The sequence below is a fragment of the Odocoileus virginianus genome, unplaced genomic scaffold (genome assembly GCF_023699985.2).
Source record: "Odocoileus virginianus isolate 20LAN1187 ecotype Illinois unplaced genomic scaffold, Ovbor_1.2 Unplaced_Contig_10, whole genome shotgun sequence".
Classification (NCBI taxonomy): Eukaryota; Metazoa; Chordata; class Mammalia; order Artiodactyla; family Cervidae; genus Odocoileus; species Odocoileus virginianus.
This window is the reverse complement of record NW_027224327.1, coordinates 330,016-349,860: the sequence shown is the minus strand read 5'-3', so window position 1 is coordinate 349,860 and position 19,845 is coordinate 330,016. Positions and strand designations below refer to the sequence as shown.

General features: G+C 38.5%; 1 protein-coding gene and 1 non-coding gene across 14 annotated transcripts in view; one reads left to right on the top strand and one right to left on the bottom strand.

The window, feature by feature from the left end:
• WDR33 (WD repeat domain 33) overlaps positions 1-19,845 on the top strand; it is a 115,704-nt gene that overhangs the window by 29,154 nt on the left and 66,705 nt on the right. Inside the window, exons 2-3 of one of the 13 annotated variants that reach the window (XM_070463951.1) lie at positions 12,387-12,502; positions 19,463-19,582. The exons of 10 other annotated variants lie outside the window; for them this stretch is intronic. The gene's annotated coding sequence lies outside the window, so the exon portion shown is untranslated. The remainder of the gene's footprint in view (positions 1-12,386; positions 12,503-19,462; positions 19,583-19,845) is intronic. 2 more of the 13 variants (XM_070463953.1, XM_070463952.1) reach the window with 2 other exon arrangements.
• Positions 18,501-18,607, bottom strand: LOC139033939 (U6 spliceosomal RNA). The gene has a single exon (XR_011486412.1). It is a non-coding gene; the product is annotated as a U6 spliceosomal RNA (small nuclear RNA).

Genomic DNA, 19,845 nt, shown 5'->3' with positions numbered 1-19,845 from the left:
CCCTTTCCCCTTCCCTTTGATAACCATAAGTTTGATAATCATAAGTTTGTTTTTTACACCTGTTTCCATTTTGTGTATGCTACTACTAAGTCGCTTCAATCGTGTCCGACTCTGTCCCCATAGACGGCAACCCACCAGGCTCCTCCATCCCTGGGATTTTCCAGGCAAGAACACTGGAGTGGGTTGCCATTGCCTTCTCCGATTTTGTATATAGATTCACTTGTGTTATTTTTTAGACTGCACATATAAGTTTATCATATAGAATTTGTCTTTCTGCCTGACTTATTTCACTAAGGCTAATATTTTCCAGGTCTGTCCATGTTCTTAAAAATGGCAATATTTCCTTCTTTTTTTATGATTGGGTAATCTGTTGTTTTCTTAAGCCAGTTGTCTGTTGATGGGCACTTGGGTTGAGTCCATGTCTTGGCTGTAGTGCTGCTGCAAACGTTGGGCTGCATGTATCTTTTCAAGGCTTTAGAATTTTTATTTTTCCCAGATGTATATATACCCAAGAGGGGAATTGGTAGATCATATGGTAAATATGTCTTTAGTTTTTAAAGGAACCTCCAAACTGTTTTCTATAGTCACTGCACCAGTTTACATTTCCACCGACTGTGTGTGTATGAGGGATCCCTTTTCTGCACACACTCTCCAGCAGTTTTTATTTGTAGACTTTTTGATGATGGCCATTCTGATTGGTGTGAGGTGATACCTCATTGTGGTTTTGATTTGTATTTCTCTAATTGCTGATGTTGAGAATCTTTTCATGTGCCTGTTGACCATATACATCTTCTTCGGAGAAGTGTCTGTTTAGATCTTCTGCTCAGTATTTGGATGGGGTTGTTTGTTTGTTAGTTGTATAAGCTGTTTGGAAATTAATTCCTTGTTAGCTGCCGCTGCTGCTGCTGTCACTTCAGTCGTGTCAGACTCTGTGCGGCCCCAAGGACTGCACCTTACCAGGCTCCTCTGTCCATGGGATTTTCCAGGCAAGAGTACTGGAGTGGGTTGCCATGTCTTCTCTGTTGTTAGTCGCATCAGTTGTAAATCTTTTTGCCCATTCCTAGGTTGTCGTTTTGCTTTATGATTTCCTTTGCTGTGCAAAACCTCTAAGTTTGATTAGAGTCCTGTGTTTTGTTTTGTTTTAATTTTTGCTTTTGTTTCTTTTGCTGTGGGAGACTGCTCTGAAAAAACATGATTATGATTTGTGTCAAAGAATGTTCTGCCTATGTTCTTTTCTAGTTTACTCTTCCTGATAAATTCAGAACAAGACAAGTATGCTCATTCTTACCACCTCTTTTTAACATAGTGTTGGAAGTCCTAGCCACAACAATCAGATAAGAAAAAGAAATAAAAGGTATCCAAATTGGAAGGGAAGAAGTAAAACTGTCAATATTTGCAGATGACATGATACTCTGTATATACAGAATCCTGAAGTCTCCACAAGAAAAACTGTATTAGAACTAATAAATTATTTCAGCAAGGCAATGGGATTTAAGACTAATACACTTGAAATCTGTTGCACATCTGTACACTAATAATGAACTGTCAGAGAGAAAAAAATCCTGTTTAAAACTGTATCAGAAAACTTAAATACCTAGGAAAAGATATAATGAAGGCGGTGAAAGACCTATATGCCAAAAACTATAAACCCTAAGGACAGAAATTGAAGATGATTCAAAGAATTGGAAGGATATTCTGTGCTCTTGAATTGGAAAATTAATGTTGTTATAACAGCCATACTACCCAAAAGCAGTCTACAGATTTAGTGTAATCCCTACCAAAACACCAGTGACGTTTTCCACAGAACTAAAATAAATAATCCTAAAATTTATGGGACCACAAAGGACTCCAAATTGCCAAAGCCATCCTGAGAAAAAAGAAAAAAGCTTGGAGGTATAACCTTTCCAGACTTTAGACTATACTACAGTGCTGCAATAACCGGAACAGTATTCTTCTGTCGCAAAAACACATACATACATAGATCTGTGGGACTGAATAGAGAGCCAAGAAATAAACCCATGCATCTACAGTTAATTATTATCTTCAACAAAGGAGGTAAGAATATACATTGGAGGAAAGCCAGTCTCTTCAAGTGGTGTTGGGAAAGTTGGACAGCTCTGTGTGAAAGAATGAAACTAGAACATTCTCTCACATCATATACACAAATAAATTCAAAATGGTTTTAAGCTCTAAATGTAAGACATGACCCTATAAAACTTAAAGGGAACATAGTCTAAATTTCTTATCCTGAGTCAGCCAATTCCCTTCCTGAGATCATCACTGATAATATTTCTGGTGTATTTGTCTATAAGTGATATAATCCTATAAAAACATGAGTGCACTTATAGTATAAAATGGCCTGCTTTCTTTATTTTTTTTTAATCACAACCAAGTTTAGTTTTTTTCTTTTTAGATCCTGTAGAACTTTCTGTTTCCTTCTAAGGTTTATTTCATCAGATGAAAGTGTAACTTGATCATTTTCATGAGTGAATTTGAAAATGGAATTAGGAATGGATCAGTTTTTTAGTATTAGTTGTATATGCTGTGAGTACCATGTGAATACCTTAAATTCCTAATAATTTTTGCAGTTTATAAAATTTTTTTCTATGCTAGTTATTTGAACTCAACTTTGTAAGGCAGTGGTGAGTTCTCAAAGTGAAGTCAGAACTACTAATTCTTCTCAGGTGGCACTAGTGGTAAAGAACCCACCTGCCAATGCAAGTTAGATGTAAGAGATTCTAGTTTGATTCCTGGGTTGGGAAGCTCCCCTGGAGGGGAGGACATGGCAACCCACTCCAGTATTCTTTCCTGAAAAATCCCATGGACAGAGGAGCCTGGTGGCCTACAGCCCATGGGGATGCAAAGAGTTGGACATGACTGAAGTGACTTAGCACGCAAGATATTACTAGACATTTTTTCTATATTGACATACGCGGTTCTGGTATAAAGGGCAGTAATGGATAAGAATGCTGACTCCTTAACATGATTCATGGCAGTGACACCAACTGTGTTAATAGTCATTTTATGTTTACTATCACCTTACACTGGTAGTTAAAGTGAAGAAAGCTTTTAAGTATGGCATTGGCAAGCAGTAAAAATAATTTATTTAAATGTTAATTGTTGAATGTTGGTTTTTAAATAGTGTAGTGTACTGTGGACAGAATTGTGTCCCTGTGAAATTCGAATGTTGAAACAGTAACTCCCAGTGTAACATTTGGAGATGGGGCCTTTGGGAGATCATTAGGTTTACATGAAATCGTGAAGGTAGAGCCTTAATAGTGGGATTAGTGTCTTTACAAGAAGAGACATTGGAGAACTTCTTGTCTCTTCTCTGCCTTATGAGAAAGCAGCAGGAAGGTGGCCGTCGGCAAGCCAGGAAGAGAACCCTCACTGGGACTTGGACTGTGCTTGTACCCTGGTCTCAGATTTTCATCTCCATAACTGTGGGAAAATAAATTTCTGTTGTTTAAGTCTTTCAGTCTGTGGTAGTTTGTTATGGCAGCCTGAGCAGACAGATACATACTGTGTAATGAAATGAGAAGTTTGGATAAAGCAGTTTTTCCCACGTATGAAAGTATGTCATTTCTCTTGATGGAAACTTATGTAATGATTATACTCACTTTTCCCCATGGAACCCATTTTGTACATGAAAGGATGACAGGCTGTTCAGAGAGAAGTGTGGCAAGTATAGAGGATAGGGGCCTAAATTAACCATCAGTAATGAAAGAGGGGCTGTCACTAAATGACAATGAGGGAATACCAGGAAAACTCTGTGCCCTAAAATTTGATAGCCTGAGTGAAAATGATCAATTCCAGTGACTACACAAACTACTAAAACCTACTCAAGAAGAAATAGCTAACCTGAATAGTCCATATGTTTGAAAGAAACATATTTTTTTTCTTGGTTAAAAATCCTTTCAGGAAAGGAAACTTGAGATTCAGATGGTTTTACAGGTGAAGTTTATGAAACATTTAAGGAGGATTTAATACATTAGACTTTACTGGTGGTCCAGTGATTAAGACTGCTCTTCCACTGCAGAGGGCATGGGCTTAATTACTGGTTGGGGAACTAAGATCTGGCACGCCAGCAGCCAGTTTAAAAAAAAAAAAAAGAGGAAATGATACAGGTTTTATAGTCTTTCCAGGAAATGTTAGAAGAAACGCTCTCCAATTCAGTATATAAGGCTTAATATAAAAGCAAATAAAGATATACAAGAAAGTAAAATATATCAGTACACCTTGCAAACATAGATGCAAAAGTCACAAAATATTAGTGATTCACATATAGCCAATTATAAAATAGTAAGACATGACTAAATGGGATGTATTCTGGAAATGAAAGGCTGTTCAACATTTGAAAATCAGTTAGGGATAATTTATCATATTAATAGGCTAGTCTTTGTAGAGGTTAGTCATTTGATACAGTTTTTCACACTTTCCTTTTCAAACTCCTGTCTCTTGCACCTTGTGCATTGGTAGGTGGATTCTTTACCACTGGCACCACTAGGAAGCACCATTCACTCATGAAGGGCACCTGTAAAAGTTTATGACTGATGTCATATTTGGGCTTCCCTGGTGGCTCAGACAGTAAAGAGTCCGCCTGCAGTGCAGGAGACCTGTGTTTGATCCCTGGGTCACGAAGGTCCGTGGAAAAGGAAATAGCAGCCTACTTCAGTATTCTTGCCTAGAAAATCCCATCTACCCAGGAGCCAGGCAGGGCTACAATCCATGGGGTCACGAAGAGTCAGATACAACTGAGTGTCGTAACACAATGTCATATTTAATGGTACATACTTTAGTGGCGAAAGACAGTGCTTTTGCCCTTCAAATTTAGAACAGTGCAATAAAACAGGAAAAAAAAAGTACAGAGGACTTTCAGAACAGAAAGGAAAAAATAAAATTGCCTCTATTTGCAAATGACTTGGTCGTCTATGCAGAAATCCCCAAGAAGTCTGCAGGAAAGCTTCTAGAACTAGTGAGTTTAGCAAGATTTCAGCATATATAGACAGTGTATACAATTAGTTGTATTTCTGTATACCAGCAATGGAATTATGTCAAAACTGGTTAACATTTAAGTAGTACCAAAAAAATAGATGTAAGTTTGGCAAAATGTGTATAGGATCTCTGAGCTGAAAAGTATAAAACACTGATGAAAGAAATTAAAGAAGGTCCAGTTGTAGAGAATTTACCTGTTTGTGGTTTTGAAGACTGAACATTAAGGTGTAATTTCTTCTCAAATTGATCCACCAAATCAGAATCCCAGAAACATATTTTGTAGATAATGAATGATAAGCTGCTTTTAGAAAATCATAGAATGGCAAAGAAACACAGATTGCTAAAAGGTTTTTGCTAAAGAACAGCATCGTTGGAGAATCTTATGTGAAATTTAGCTGATTTCAAGACGTTCTTTACAGTTAGAGTAATCAAGGTGTCGAGGCAGACCTCTGCAAAATGCAAAAGGCTCTTCAGTAGAAGAAAGAGTCTTTTTTGTAATTGGTTACAGAATAATTGAGAAATGTAAAACAGTAAAATTGACACAGGAGAAAAATCTTTGTAGTCTTGGCTTAGATAGAGACTTCTTAGATATAATCCAAAGCACAAAATCAATCAATAAATTTGGTTTCATTAACTTGGAAACTTCTACTCTGAAAGAAATGGAGAGAATGAAAAGTGTTAGATTGATAGAAAGTACTTGCAGATCACATATCTGATAAAGATTTTGTTTGTAGATTGTTGAAAGAATTCTCTAGAAACTCAACAGTAAGAAAACAACCCCAGGGAATCCCATTGAAGTCCAGTGATGATGGCTCCCTGCTACTCAGTGCTAAGGGCCTGTGTTAAATCCCTGGTTGAGGAACTAAGATCCCACAAGCCATGGAGTGGGGCCAAAAAATAAAAGAAGGAAAGAAAACAATTCACTTTAACAGGAGTGGGCAAAAGATTTGAACAGAAGCTCTTCTGAAAAGATTTGAGTGACCAGTAAGTACCTGAAAAGACTTCTACATGATTAGTCTCTAGGGAATTGCAAATTAAACCTCAGCAAGATACTACTTCTTGGGACTTCCCTGGTGGCCCAGTGGTAAGAATCTTCTTGACAATGCAGGAGATACATGAGTTTGATCCCTGATCCTGAAAGATCCCATATGCAGCGAAGCAACTAAGGCCAAGCACCACAACTCTTGAGCCTGTGCTCTGGAGCTTGGGAGCTGCAACTACTGAAGTCCATGTACCCTAGAATCCAAGCTCCACAACAAGAGATGCCACTGCAGTGAGAAGCCTGCTTGCCATAGAGTAGCCCCTGCTCACCACAACTAGAGAAAAGCTTGCATAGCATTGAGTACCCAGCAGAGCCAAAAGTAACCACAATTATATGCACAGTTTTATTTATATGCCTGCTTAGTTGCTAAGTCATGTTTGACTCTTTGCAACCCCCATGGACTATAGCCCACCAGGCTCCTTTGTCCATGGGATTTTCCAAGCAAGAATACTGGAGTGGGTTTTCGGTTCCTTCTCTAGGGGATCTTCTGACCAGGAGTGAAACCCATGTCTCTTGCATTGGCAGGTGGTTTCTTTACCACTGAACCACCTGAGAATCCCATGGGTGTGGGTGTGGGTGGATGTGGGTGTGTTTACCACTGAACCACTTGAGAAGCCCGTGTGTGTGTGTGTGTGTGTGTGCGCATGTGTGTGTGTGTGACCTTTCCTGCTTCTCGACTATTAGAATGACTAAGAAGCAAAACAGACAACCTTGTCCTCCACTTAGCAACTATATACGAAGTGTTAGTGAGGGTGTAGGCTATGACTGAGCTACTGAGCACACAGCAGAGAGCAGCTGGAACTCGTACACATTGCTGTTTGGAATGCAAAAATGGTGCAGCCATTTTGGGTAACAGTTTGTTTCCCATAAAGTTAAACTTACATGACCCAGTAGTTTCAATCCTAGATATTTACTCAAGAAAAATGAGAATTTATGTTCACACAAAAACTGCTGTGAATGTTTATAGCAATTTTGTTCAAATTACCAAGCACTGAAAAAAATCCAGATGTTTCTGAATTGGTCAGTGGATAAGCAGTTGTGATATATCCATAGAATTCAGCAGTTAAAAAAAAAGGAATTTTAAAATTTACTTTTATTTTGTCTGTGCTGGGTCTTGGTTGGGAAATGTGGGATCTTTTGTTGTGGTGCATGAGCTTCTCTAGTTACGGCACACAGCCTTAGTTGCCCTGTGGTTTGTGGAATCTTAGTTCCCCAACCAAGGATCAAACCCATGTCCCTAACATTGGAAGAGTTCTTAACCACTGGACCGCCAGGGAAGTCCACCAAAAGAATTTTTTGATACTAGCAACCACTTTGGCAAACCCCAGAAGTACTGTGCTAAATGGGAAATGCCACACTTATATGGCTGTATACAATGTATGATTCTCTTTATATGACATTGTGTGAAAGACAAAAACTACCATGATGAGAGGATTTCCCTGGTGGTCCAGTGGTTAAGATTCCTGCTTCCACTGTAGGTGGTGTGGGTTAGATTCCTAATCGGGGAATTAAGATCCTGCATGCCACACAGCTTGTCTAAAAAAACTACAGGGATGAGAAAGAGATTAGTGGTTGCTAGGGGCTAGGAATATGTGGGGGTGATGGAACTCTTTTACATCTTGATTGTTCCATGGTGTTTGTCAGAACTTAGAAACACATACCAAAACATGAATTTTATTGCATATAGCTTTAAAAATAATCAAGAGTATAAGACGACAAGCCACAGACTGGGAGAAGATATTTGCAGAAGATGCGTCTGAGAAAAGACTGCTATCTGAAATATGCCGAGAACTCTTAAAATTTAGCAATAAGAACATGTGTACTTAGTCGCTCAGTCATGTCCAACTCTATGCGACCCTGTGGACTGTAGCCCACCAGAATCATCTGACAGTGGGGATTCTCCAGGCAGGAATACTAGAGTAGATTGCTATGCCATCCTCCAGGGGATCTTCCTACCCAGGGATCAAACCTAGGTCTTCCACATTGCAGGGGGATTCTTTACTGTCCGAACCACCAGGGAAGCTCAGTAAGAACATAAACAACTCAGTTTAAAAAATAGACAAAAGATCTGAACAGACATCTCACTGAAGAAGATAAACAGGTGATAAATAAGAACATGGAAGATGCACAGGGTCACACATTATTAGAGAATAGCAAATTACAACAATGAGATACCTCCACACACCTATTAGAATGTCTAAAATCCAAAACAGTAACAGCTGGTGCAGAAATGGAGCAACACAAAGTTGCATTCACTGCTCCTGCTGGTGGGAATGCAAAATGGTGCTGCCACTTTGGACAGTTTGTTAGTTATTTTACAAAATGAATTATACTCTTTATCAGTGGATCCAGTAATCACACTCCTTGAAGTTTAACCAGGTGAGTTAAAAATAAGTGCATAGAAAAGACCTCCATATGAATATTTACAGTAACTTTATTCATAATTGCCAAAACTTATGTAACCAAGTGATACTTCATAGGTGAGTGGATAAGTGTGATCCATCCAGTCAATGGAATGTTAGTGCTGAAAAGAAATGAGCTAACCTATTGTGGAAAAGACCTAGAGGGGTTTAAATACATATTTCCACGTGAAAGAAGCCAATCTGAATACGTCTTTCAAAACTCATGGGATGTACAGTAGTGAGAATGAACCCTCATATAAACTTCGGGCTTTGAGAGGCAGTGATGCATTAATGTTGGTACACTGATTTTAACTTTAACTCTGATGCTGAATGTCATGGGGGAGGGGCACTGTGTGTGTGTGTGTGTGTGTGTGTGTGTGTGTGTTGTAGGAATTCTGCACTTTCTGCTCACTTGCTGTGGAGCTAAAAACTGCTTTTAAAAAAATAAAAGTATATTTACCAGGAAGGTGAAAGGCTTAATATGCTGAGAACTATAAAACTAATAAAGGAAATTGAAGATGATTCAAAGAAATGGAAAGATATCCCATGCTCTTGGATTGGAAGAATTAATATTGTTAAAATGGCCATACTACCCAAAGCAATCTACAGATTTAATGTGATCCCTGTCAAGTACCCATTATGTTTTCCACAGAACTAGAACAAAGAATTCTAAAGTTTGCATGGAACCATAAAGACCCAGGATTGCCAAAGCAATCACGAGGGAAAAGAACAAAGCAGGAGGAATCACCCTCCAGACTTCAGACAATACTACAAAACAGCATGGTATTGGCACAAAAGCATATATGGATCAATAGAACAGAATAGAGAGCCCAGAAACATCCCCACACACCTACAATCAGTTAATTTTTGATAAAGGAGGCAAGAATATACAGTGGTGATAAGATAGTCTTTTCAGCAAATGGTGTTGGGAAGGTTGGACAGCTTCATACAAATAAAGTTAGAACATACCCTCACATCACACACAAAAATTTAAAATGGCTTAAAGACGATGTATAAGAGACTACACTATGAAGCTCCTAGAAGAGAACATAGGCAAAGCATTCACTGATTCATTGTACCAGTGTTTTCTTAGGTCGGTCAGCCAAGGCAATAGAAGTAAAAGCAAAAATAAACAAATGGGACCTAATCAAACTTACAAGCTTTTACATAGCAAAGGAAACCATAAACAAAATGAAAAGACAGCCTATGAAATGGAAAGAAATATTTGTAGATGATGTGACCAAGGGATTAATTTGTAAAATAAACAGTTCATACAACTCAATATTAAAAAAAAAAACAAAAACAAAACTCTATCAAAAAAATGGGCAGAAGTTCTAAATAGACATTTCTCTGAAGAAAACATAGATGACCAACAAGCATGTGAAAAGATGCTCAGCATTGCTAACTACTAGAGAAATGGGAGTCAAAACCACAATGAGGTATCACCTCACACTGGTCAGAATGGCCTTCATTAAAAAATCTACTCAAAATTCTCCCAGGCTTCAACAGTACATGAATCGTGAACTTCCAGATATTCAAGCTGGATTTAGAAAAGGCAGAAGAACCAGAGATCAAACTGCCAACATCCGTTGGATCATCGAAAAAGCAAGAGAGTTCCAGAAAAACATCTACTTCTGCTTCATTGACTACGACAAAGCCTTTGACTGTGGGGATCACAGCAAACTATGGGAAATTCTTTAAGAAGTGGGAATGAATACCAGACCACCTGACCTGCCTCCTGAGAAATCTGTACGCAGGTCAAGAAGCAACAGTTAGAACTGGACATGGAACAATAGACTGGTTCCAAATAGGGAAAGGAGTATATCAAGGCTGTATATTGTCACCCTGCTTATTTAACTTACATGCAGAGTACATCATGAGAAATGCTGGGCTGGATGAAGCACAAGCTGGAATCAAGATTGCCAGGAGAAATGTCAATAACCTCAGATATGCAGATGACACCACCCTTATGGCAAAAAGCAAAGAACTAAAGAGCCTCTTGATGAATGTGAAAGAGGAGAATGAAAAAGTTGGCTTAAAATTCAACATTCATAAAGCTAAGATCATGGCATCTGTCCCATCACTTCATGGCAAGTAGATGCAGAAACAGTGACAGACTTTATTTTTTGGACTCCAAAATCACTGTAGATGGTGACTACAGCCATGAAATTAAAAGATGCTTGCTCCTTGGAAGAAAAGTTATGACCAACCTAGACAGCATATTAAAAAGCAGAGACATTACTTTGCCAACAAAAGTCCATCTAGTCAAAGCTATGGTTTTTCCAGTAGTCATGTATGGATGTGAGAGTTGGACTATAAAGAAAGCTGAGCACCGAAGAATTGATGCTTTCTGAACTGTGGTGTTGAAGACTCTTGAGAGTCCCTTGGACTGCAAGGAGATCCAACTAGTCCATCCTAAAGGAAATCAGTCCTGAATATTCATTGGAAGGACCGAGGCTGAAGCTGAAACTCCGATACTTTGGTCATCCGATGTGAAGAACTGACTCATTTGAAAAGACCCTGATGCTGGGAAAGATTGAAGGCGGGAGGAGAAGGGGACGACAGGATGAGATGATTGGATGGCATCACCAACTCAATGGACATGAGTTTGAGTAAACTCTGGGAGTTGGTGATGGACAGGGAGGCCTGGCGTGCTGCAGTCCATGGGGTCTCAAAGAGTTGGACACAACTGAGTAACTGAACTGAACAAATTAAAAAATGCTAGAGGGGGTGTGGGGAAAAGGGAACCTTCCTACACTGTTGGTGGGAGTATAAAATAGTGCAGCCACTCTGGAAAAATGGTATGGAGCTTCCTCAAAAAGCTAAAAATAGAGTTGCCATGTGATCCAGCAATTCCACTCCTGGGCATATTATCTGGATAAAGTTATAATGCAAAAAGTACCCACACCCTCTGTGTTCATACATTACAGTAATCAGGACATGGAGACAACCTAAGTGTCCATAGGCAGGTGAGTGGGTAAAGGAGGTGTGTACATGTATAGAGTGGGTTGCTATTTATTCATAAAAAGTAATGTTTGCAGCAATGTGGATAGATCTAGAGATTATCATACAAGTGAAGCTAAGTCAGGAGAAAGACAAATACATTATGATATCTTCTGTGGAATCTAAATTATGACTCAAATTAACTTATCTATGAAACAGACTCACAGGCACAGAGTACAGACTTGGCGGTTGCTGCGGGAGAGGAAGGGAGGGGGGGGATGGAATGGGAATTTGTGGTTAGTAGATACAGACTATTTTATGTAGACTGTATAAACAAGAAGTTCCTACTGTATCACACAGGGGACTATATTCAATATCTTGTGATAAACTATGATGGAAAAGAATATTAAAAAGAATGAATATATGTGTATGTATAACTGAATCACTTTGCTGTATAGCAGAAATTAACACAACATTGTAAATCAACTATAATTTTAAAAAGTATATAAAGGATTAAATAAATTTAAATGGAAAGGATGACGAGCTATGGCATTCAGACTTCTTGAGTATATGTTAAATATTTTTCTTGACAATGAATATAAGTAGAGTGTTGCTTCAAGGAAAACAACTGTTAGGATTTGTTGCCAGTGATAAGTATTTAGTTTTCAAGCAAGAGTTAAAGTTTCGGAAAACTTGTGTCCATGAGGTTGACTTTCCCAGTAGTTAGTAGTTTTTATTATGAGGTCAGGGACAGATGAAGTACCTGATTTTGTGGAACCATTGCTTTCCAAGTGATCAGTGCATGATGTTGTAAAATCACCCATGGTTTAAAGTTTCAAAGTGCAAAATAAACCAGTGTATTTTAATATAACAGTTCAAAAAGCTTATCGATGTTGCATTATAATTAATATTTAATAAACTGTCACTCGTCAAGTTTTGTTAGAATATCAAAGAGTACCTATAATTTTCTTCCTATTTCCTAATATATATCTCTGTGTGCCCAGACATTTTCCCTGTACTTTAAGGAACGTGCTGTAACAGATTGAATACAGAAGCTGACAAGAGGATTTCTTTGGTGGTACACGGGATAAGAACCCACCTGCCAATTCAGGAGACACAGGTTTGTCTCCTGGTCTGGGAACATTCCACATGCCACGAAGCCTAGAGAAAGCCCTCCAGAAAGCCCTCACAAAAACCCAGTGCAGCCAAAAATAAATAAATTTTTTAAAAAAAGTCCAACTTGGAAAAAGAAAAAAGACATGCGATTTCACCTGTTTTCAGTTAAGCTAGACATTAAAGAGATTTGCAGGAATGTAAAACACAAAGCATCTCTCACTGGTTGTTTTTGGTGAAGGGAAAATAGTTATTGTAATGAGTTTATCTTTGTTCTAAAATAGGTTAAATACTTTTAATTTTTCTAATTTTTTACTTTTAATTTCTTTAATTTCTAATATGGTAAGTATCTATGGCTATAAATACTACAATAAACAAAAATTGGGTGGGAAGGAAGCCTCAATTTTTAAGAGTAAAGGAGCCCTGAAATAACAATTGGCTAATGTAAAGAAACTCTTTCAGAGAATTCCATGGCAGTCTGTTGGTTGATATTTGGCATTTTCACTGCTGTGATCTGGATTTGATTCCTGTTGGGGAACGAAGATCCCACAAGATGCTGAGTATGGCTTTTAAAAAAAAGAGCAAGCAGCTGTTTTAGAAGTAGGCTATCCAAGTTATTTTGTTCCGTGGTTCCCAAACTTTGCCACACTAAAGTATCACCTAGAAGTTTTTAAAACTCTTCAGCTGCCCAGTTCATATCCCATACTATCAAATCAGAATGAAGATGAGAGCCTTAAAATCTAACCTTAGGAACTGCTGACTTCAGCTCATCCTTCAGTGTTTGAATTCTTTGTCTTTATTTTTATTTTATTTTTTGAATTCTTTGTCTTTAATTTGGGAGGTCACTTTATGGTTTTCTTAGCTGGGGCGTAGCTTTTGTTTACTTGCGCAAAGATGATTCACTAATTCAGTGAGAATTGGTTTGCTTAGTTTTTATTGATTTAAACAGTTGACAAATTAATGTATAACTCAGTTTTAAACACTGTAATAATGGGAAAACCCTCTTTCTATGGTAATGACAAGGGGGGAAAAACACACACAATAACCAGTGACTTTATCTCCATTGAAAACAGTTCATGGTACAGGTTTCTTATCCCAGAATCACACTTTTGAAATACTAAGTTGTACTCTCTAAGTAGAAAGATTTGTGGTCATATGCATTAAAGCTATTTTTTAATATTTCTGTGCCTTTGAAATGGCACAGAAAACTGAATGTAAAAGCCCAAATACAGCATCAGGAAACATTCATTAAGCTCATCCAGTGCAACATCCACTAATATGTCTCAGTAACCTTGTACCTAGGTATACAACCAAAGCTGCTTACCCCAAGTTACAAAATATTGTGCAGTTAAATCTGAGGCTGAGAGCAATAGAAGTTGGAAAACTCCTGCACTGAGGATTAACTGAAATTGATTTTTAATGTCATATTTAGTTACCAACAGGATATAGAATTGTGTGAAGTTTTTTTTCTAATGGAGAGTTGATTTTACTTTTTTCCCCATTTTTAAATGTAAATGTATTTAAAAAATGTTTACAGTGTTGTGTTGGTTTCTGCCGTGTGATGACGCAAATCAGCCATAACTATATGTACAACTCCTTCTTCCCTAGCTTCCCTTCCTCCCCTCATCCTGTCCCCACAGGTCATCACAGAGCGCCAGACTGGGCTCTGTGTGCTGCATGGCACATTCTCGTCAGCCGTCAGTCTTACAGCTGATCCTGTGTATATGTTGATGTTACTTTCTCTTTTTGTTCCACTCTGTCCCTTCCCCACTGTGTCCAGATGTCCAGAGCACTTGAGAACTTTTATAAACTACTTATTTAAACAGTTTCCTTACTGTTTTTTTTCTTTTTTTTTTAATGGAATGGTCTCAGTATAATGTCTCCTGGCTTGTTCAGGATTCATATTTATCAATGATTGGACATCGAAGAGAGAACACAATGTTCATTTTGTTATTGGTCTTTTTTTTTTTTTTTTAAACCACTCAGTGTAGATCCCCTTCAAGTTCTGTGACAGTTCAGTTCAGTTTAGTTGCTCAGTCATGTCTGACTCTCTGCGACCCCATGGACTGCAGCATGCCAGGCTTCCCTGTCCATCACCAACTCCTGGAGTTTACTCAAACTCATGTCCATTGAGTTGGTGATGCCATCCAACCATCTCATCTTCTGTCGTCCCCTTCTTCTCCCACCTTCAATCTTTCCCAGCATCAGGGTCTTTTCAAATGAATCAGTTCTTTGCATCAGGTGGCCAAAGTATTGGAGTTTCAGCTTCAGCATCAGTCCTTCCAATGAATATTCAGGGACTGATTTCCTTTAGGATGGACTGGTTGGATCTCCTTGCTGTCCAAGGGACTCTCAAGAGTCTTCTCCAACACCACAGTTCAAAAGCATCAATTCTTCGGTGCTCAGCTTTCTTTATAGTTCAACTCTCACATCCATACATGACTACTGGAAAAACCATAGCTTTGACTAGATAGACCTTTGTTGGCAAAGTAATGTCTCTGCTTTTTAATGTCTAAGTTGGGTCATAACTTTTCTTCCAAGGAGCAAGCTTCTTTTAATTTCATGGCTGTAGTCACCATCTTCAGTGATTTTGGAGCCCAAAAATAAAGTCTGTCACTGTTTCCACTGTTTCTGCATCTATTTGCCATGAAGTGATGGGACCAGATGCCATGATCTTAGTTTTCTGAATGTTGAATTTTAAGCCAGCTTTTTCACTCTCCTCTTTCACTTTCATCAAGAGGCTCTTTAGTTCTTTGCTTTCTGCCATAAGGGTGGTGTCATCTGCATATCTGAGGTTATTGATATTTCTCCTGGCAATCTTGATTCCAGCTTGTGCTTCATCCAGCCCAGCATTTCTCATGATGTACTCTGCATGTAAGTTAAATAAGCAGGGTGACAATATACAGCCTTGATATACTCCTTTCCCTATTTGGAACCAGTCTGTTTTTTCCATGTCCAGTTCTAACTGTTGCTTCTTGACCTGCATACAGATTTCTCAAGAGGCAGGTCAGGTGGTCTGGTACTCATTCCCATCTTGAAGAATTTTTCCACAGTTTATTGTGATCCCCACAGTCAAAGGCTTTTGCGTAGTCAATGAAGCAGATGTTTTTCTGAAACTCTCTTGCTTTTTCAATGAGCCAACGGATGTTGGCAGTTTGATCTCTGATTCTTCTGCCCTTTTCTAAATCCAGCTTGGACATCTGGAAGTTCTCGGTTCACATGCTGTTGAAGCCTGGCTTGGAGAATTTTGAGCACACTTTGCTAGTGTGTGAGATGAGTGCAATTGTGTGGTAGTTTGAGCATTCTTTGGCATTGCCTTTCTTTGGGATTGGAATGAAAACTGACCTTTTCCAGTCCTGTGGCCACTGCTGAGTTTTCCAAATTTGCTGGCATACTGAGTGCAGCACTTTCACAGCATCATCTTTTAGGATTTGAAATAGCTCAACTGGAATTCCATCACCTCCACTAGCTTTGTTCGTAGTGATGTTTCCTAAGGCCCACTTGACTTTGCATTCCAGGATGTCTGGCTCTAGGTGAGTGATCACACCATTGTGATTATCTGGGTTGTGAAGATCTTTTTTGTATGGCTCTTCTGTGTGTTCTTGCCACCTCTTTTTAATATCTTCTGCTTGTATTAGGTCCATAGCATTTCTGTCCTTTATTGTGCTCATCTTTGCATGAAAAGCTCCCTTGGTATCTCTGATTTTGTTAAAGAGATCTCTAGTCTTTCCCATTCTATTATTGCCTCTATTTCTTTGCATTGACCTCTGAGGAAGGCATTCTCATCTCTCCTTGCTATTCTTTGGAACTCCACACTTGAATGGGTATATCTTTCCTTTTCTCCTTTGCCTTTCACTTCTCTTCTTTTCACAGATATTTGTAAGGCCTCCTCAGATAACCATTTTGCTTTTTTGCACTTCTTTTTCTTGGGGATGGTCTTGATCCCTGCCTCCTGTACAATGTCATGAACCTCTGTCCATAGTTCTTCAGGCACTCTGTCTTTCAGGTCTAGTCCCTTGAATCTGTTTGTCACTTCCACTGTGTAATCATAAGGAATTTTATTTAGGTCATATCCAAATTCCCTTCTATGACAGATTAAGTATCAAATCTCTTTTAGGTAGATTTATCCATCTTACGACCTACTGGTCTGGAGATAATCAATACAATTGAGGTTCCTAGGCTGAGGTTCTAACCTAGGTTTGTGTTAATGAGGGTGAGGTCTTAAAATGTTTTGTTATTTTAAAGCCCTACATTAATTGTACTTGCTGTCCTACAAGCATCAGTAATTTGCTTTCGGTTAGAATTCTTTCCTCTCATTGGGGAAAGAAGCTTTCATTTGCTGCTGATCAGAAGCTCTTAATTAGTGGTTGACTTGGTAAGAATTGTTATATTTCATAATTCAGCCAGATTCTGGTGCCATAGCTTCTGTAGCCAGATACTGTACCCACACTGGACGGATGCTGTATTTGAACTTCTTTGGGTATGGATACTCATTGGCAGTAGAAATTAAGTCATCACATGTGGATGATGGCATAAATAAGAAACTCTTTGTTTTCACTTCATGGTTGGTTAACATTAAGCCATTTGCTTTCACTTTTGACAGACAGGAAGGAAATATTTTTTATATTGTGACCCAGTGTATTTGTTGTTTAGTCACTAAATCATGTCTGACTTTTTGCGACCACATGGACTGCAGCATGCCAGGCTCTTCTGTCCTCCAGTCAGTGTGCTCACACCCAGCATAGACACATGCAGAATTGAAACAAGTTTCACAGAAGCGGTTCTTACCTTTAAAGTGTGTGGTTTAATGTTGTAAGTTCTATTTTTTAAACTACTGAGGTAATGCTAGTTGTGAGACATGTTGACTTCAGGAACCACCAATGGGATATGACTTCTGGTTTAAACAATAAACACTCCTTTACATTAGTTGATGAACTTTCAGGCAGTAGAGCTTTCTTTTGATGCAGAGCCTCGGGTCTGTTCTCCTGAATTGTAAAGACTTTTTCATTCAGTTGTGTGAAACATTTAGTAGATCCATTTTGGATTGAATTTGTGGAATTAGTTAAGGTTTAACAGTGTTATTTTCCAGTAAAAAATAGAGTTGACCCTTGACCAGTGTGAGTTTGATCTGTACAGGTTCAGTGTTGATGATTTTCAGTAGTAAATGTGATAGTACTGCGTGGCTCATTGTTGGTTGCATATGAAGTTGTGAAGAACCATGAATATGGAGGGCTGACTGTAAGTTATACTTGGGTTAACCCTCTGTTGTTCAAGAGTCAACTGTACACCTTTCCCCCTGTGTTTTGGTTTGAGATCGGCTGTGATGGTAAAGTTTTTCTTATGGAGTCAGAACTGTTTGTTTGGGGAAGATTATTTTGGATTATATTTGGTTGGGGAAAAGATTATTCAGGCCATGGTATTCTAAATGAATGAGTCTTATTATTTTTTTAATTTTTTTTTCATTTATTTTTATTAGTTGGAGGCTAATTACTTTACAGTGTTGTAGTGGTTTTTGTCATACATTGACATGAATCAGCCATGGATTTACAGGTATTCCCCATCCCAGTCCCCCCTCCCACCTCCCTCTCCACCTGATCTCTCTGGGTCCTCCCAGTGCACCAGGCCCGAGCACTTGTCTCATGCACCCAACCTGGGCTGGTGACCTGTTTCACCCTAGATAATATACATGTTTTGACGCTGTTCTCTCTAAACATCCCACCCTCGCCCTCTCCCACAGAGGCCAAAATTCTGTACTGTTCTGTGTCTCTTTTTCTGTTTTGCATATAGGGTTATCGTTACCATCTTTCTAAATTCCATATATATGTGTTAGTATACTGTAATGGTCTTTATCTTTCTGGCTTACTTCACTCTGTATAATGGGCTCCAGTTCCATCCATCTCATTAGAACTGATTTAAATGAATTCTTTTTAATGGCTGAGTAATATTCCATGGTGTATATGTACCACAGCTTCCTTATCCATTCGTCTGCTGATGGGCATCTAGGTAAAAATATGGAACGCTTCACGAATTTGCGTGTCATCCTTGCGCAGGGGCCATGCTAATCTTCTCTGTATCGTTCCAATTTTAGTATATGTGCTGCCGAAGTGAGCACGAATGAGTCTTATTTTTGTGTTTTTCCTCAATGTCTTTTCCTCTGACCTTCTCCCATCCCATCCGAATTTAAACTTCTTAAGGTTGAATTGTGCAGTAAGCACCCTATGTTATATCCCTATTGCCTATAAATAGTCCTGGCAAACAAGCATAGTAGATTCTCAATGTAGTAGTATTTTCACATTGTTTTCTTTATGAGCTTTTCTGTTCTGATAAACTGTCTTGAGAACAAGCTTTGTGTGCATTTCTTCTTTAGCCGGTCAGGTTGTTAGTGCTCACTGATTACTTATTGAAGTGAATTATATTTCTCATTATGCTTTCCCATGTCATAGGGATTTTTCAACAAATTCAACAGTTCCTAAGTGTATGTATTTATGACTAGTTAGTAACTGCTTCAGTGAACTTGGTGGCTGCTCATTATATTAATAATAACTTTTACTATATAAATTCCAGTTTGTCTTCTCTCATCACTTTCTGTTCATTCTACTATTATTGCTCTAATTTTTGACTTGTGATACTACTGGTATAGTTTTTTTTTTTAAGCTTTAAACTTTTTATGTTGTATTGGCCAATAGCCAATTAACAGTGCTCTGGTAGTCTCAGGTGAACATCAAGGGACTCAGCCATACATAAATATGTGTCCATTCTCCCCTAACCTCCCCGCCCATCCAGGCTGACATGTAACATTGAGCAGAGTTCTGTGTGCTATACAATATAGCAGTGCCTACATGAGCGTCTCCAAGTCTCTAGCTGTGCCTTCCCCCTGGCAACCCTAAGTTTGTCTTCTTATGTCTGTGTCATAAGTCTGTGAGTCTCTTGTTGTGAAAGTACGCTCACTTGTGTCATTTCTTTTTAGATTTCATCATAAGGGATGTCATACATTTCTCCTCCTCTGACTTACTTCACTCAGTATGACACTCTCTAGGCCCATCCATGTTGCTGCAAATGGCATTATTTCATTCTTTTTAATGGCTGAGTAATATTCCATTGTATATATGTACCACATTTTCTTTATCCATTTCTCTGTTGATGGGCATTTAGGTTGCTTCCATGTCTTGGCTATTGTAAACAGTGCTGTAATGAACATTGGGGTGCATATATCCTTTAAAATCGTGTTTTTGTTAATACAGTTTTTAGTTTTACATTTTTTCATAGTTTTCATTACTTTAATCGGATGTTAGTCTCAGTGAAATGAGTTATTGTTTAGCACAATTCTACAGCGTGAAGCTTGTAATGACT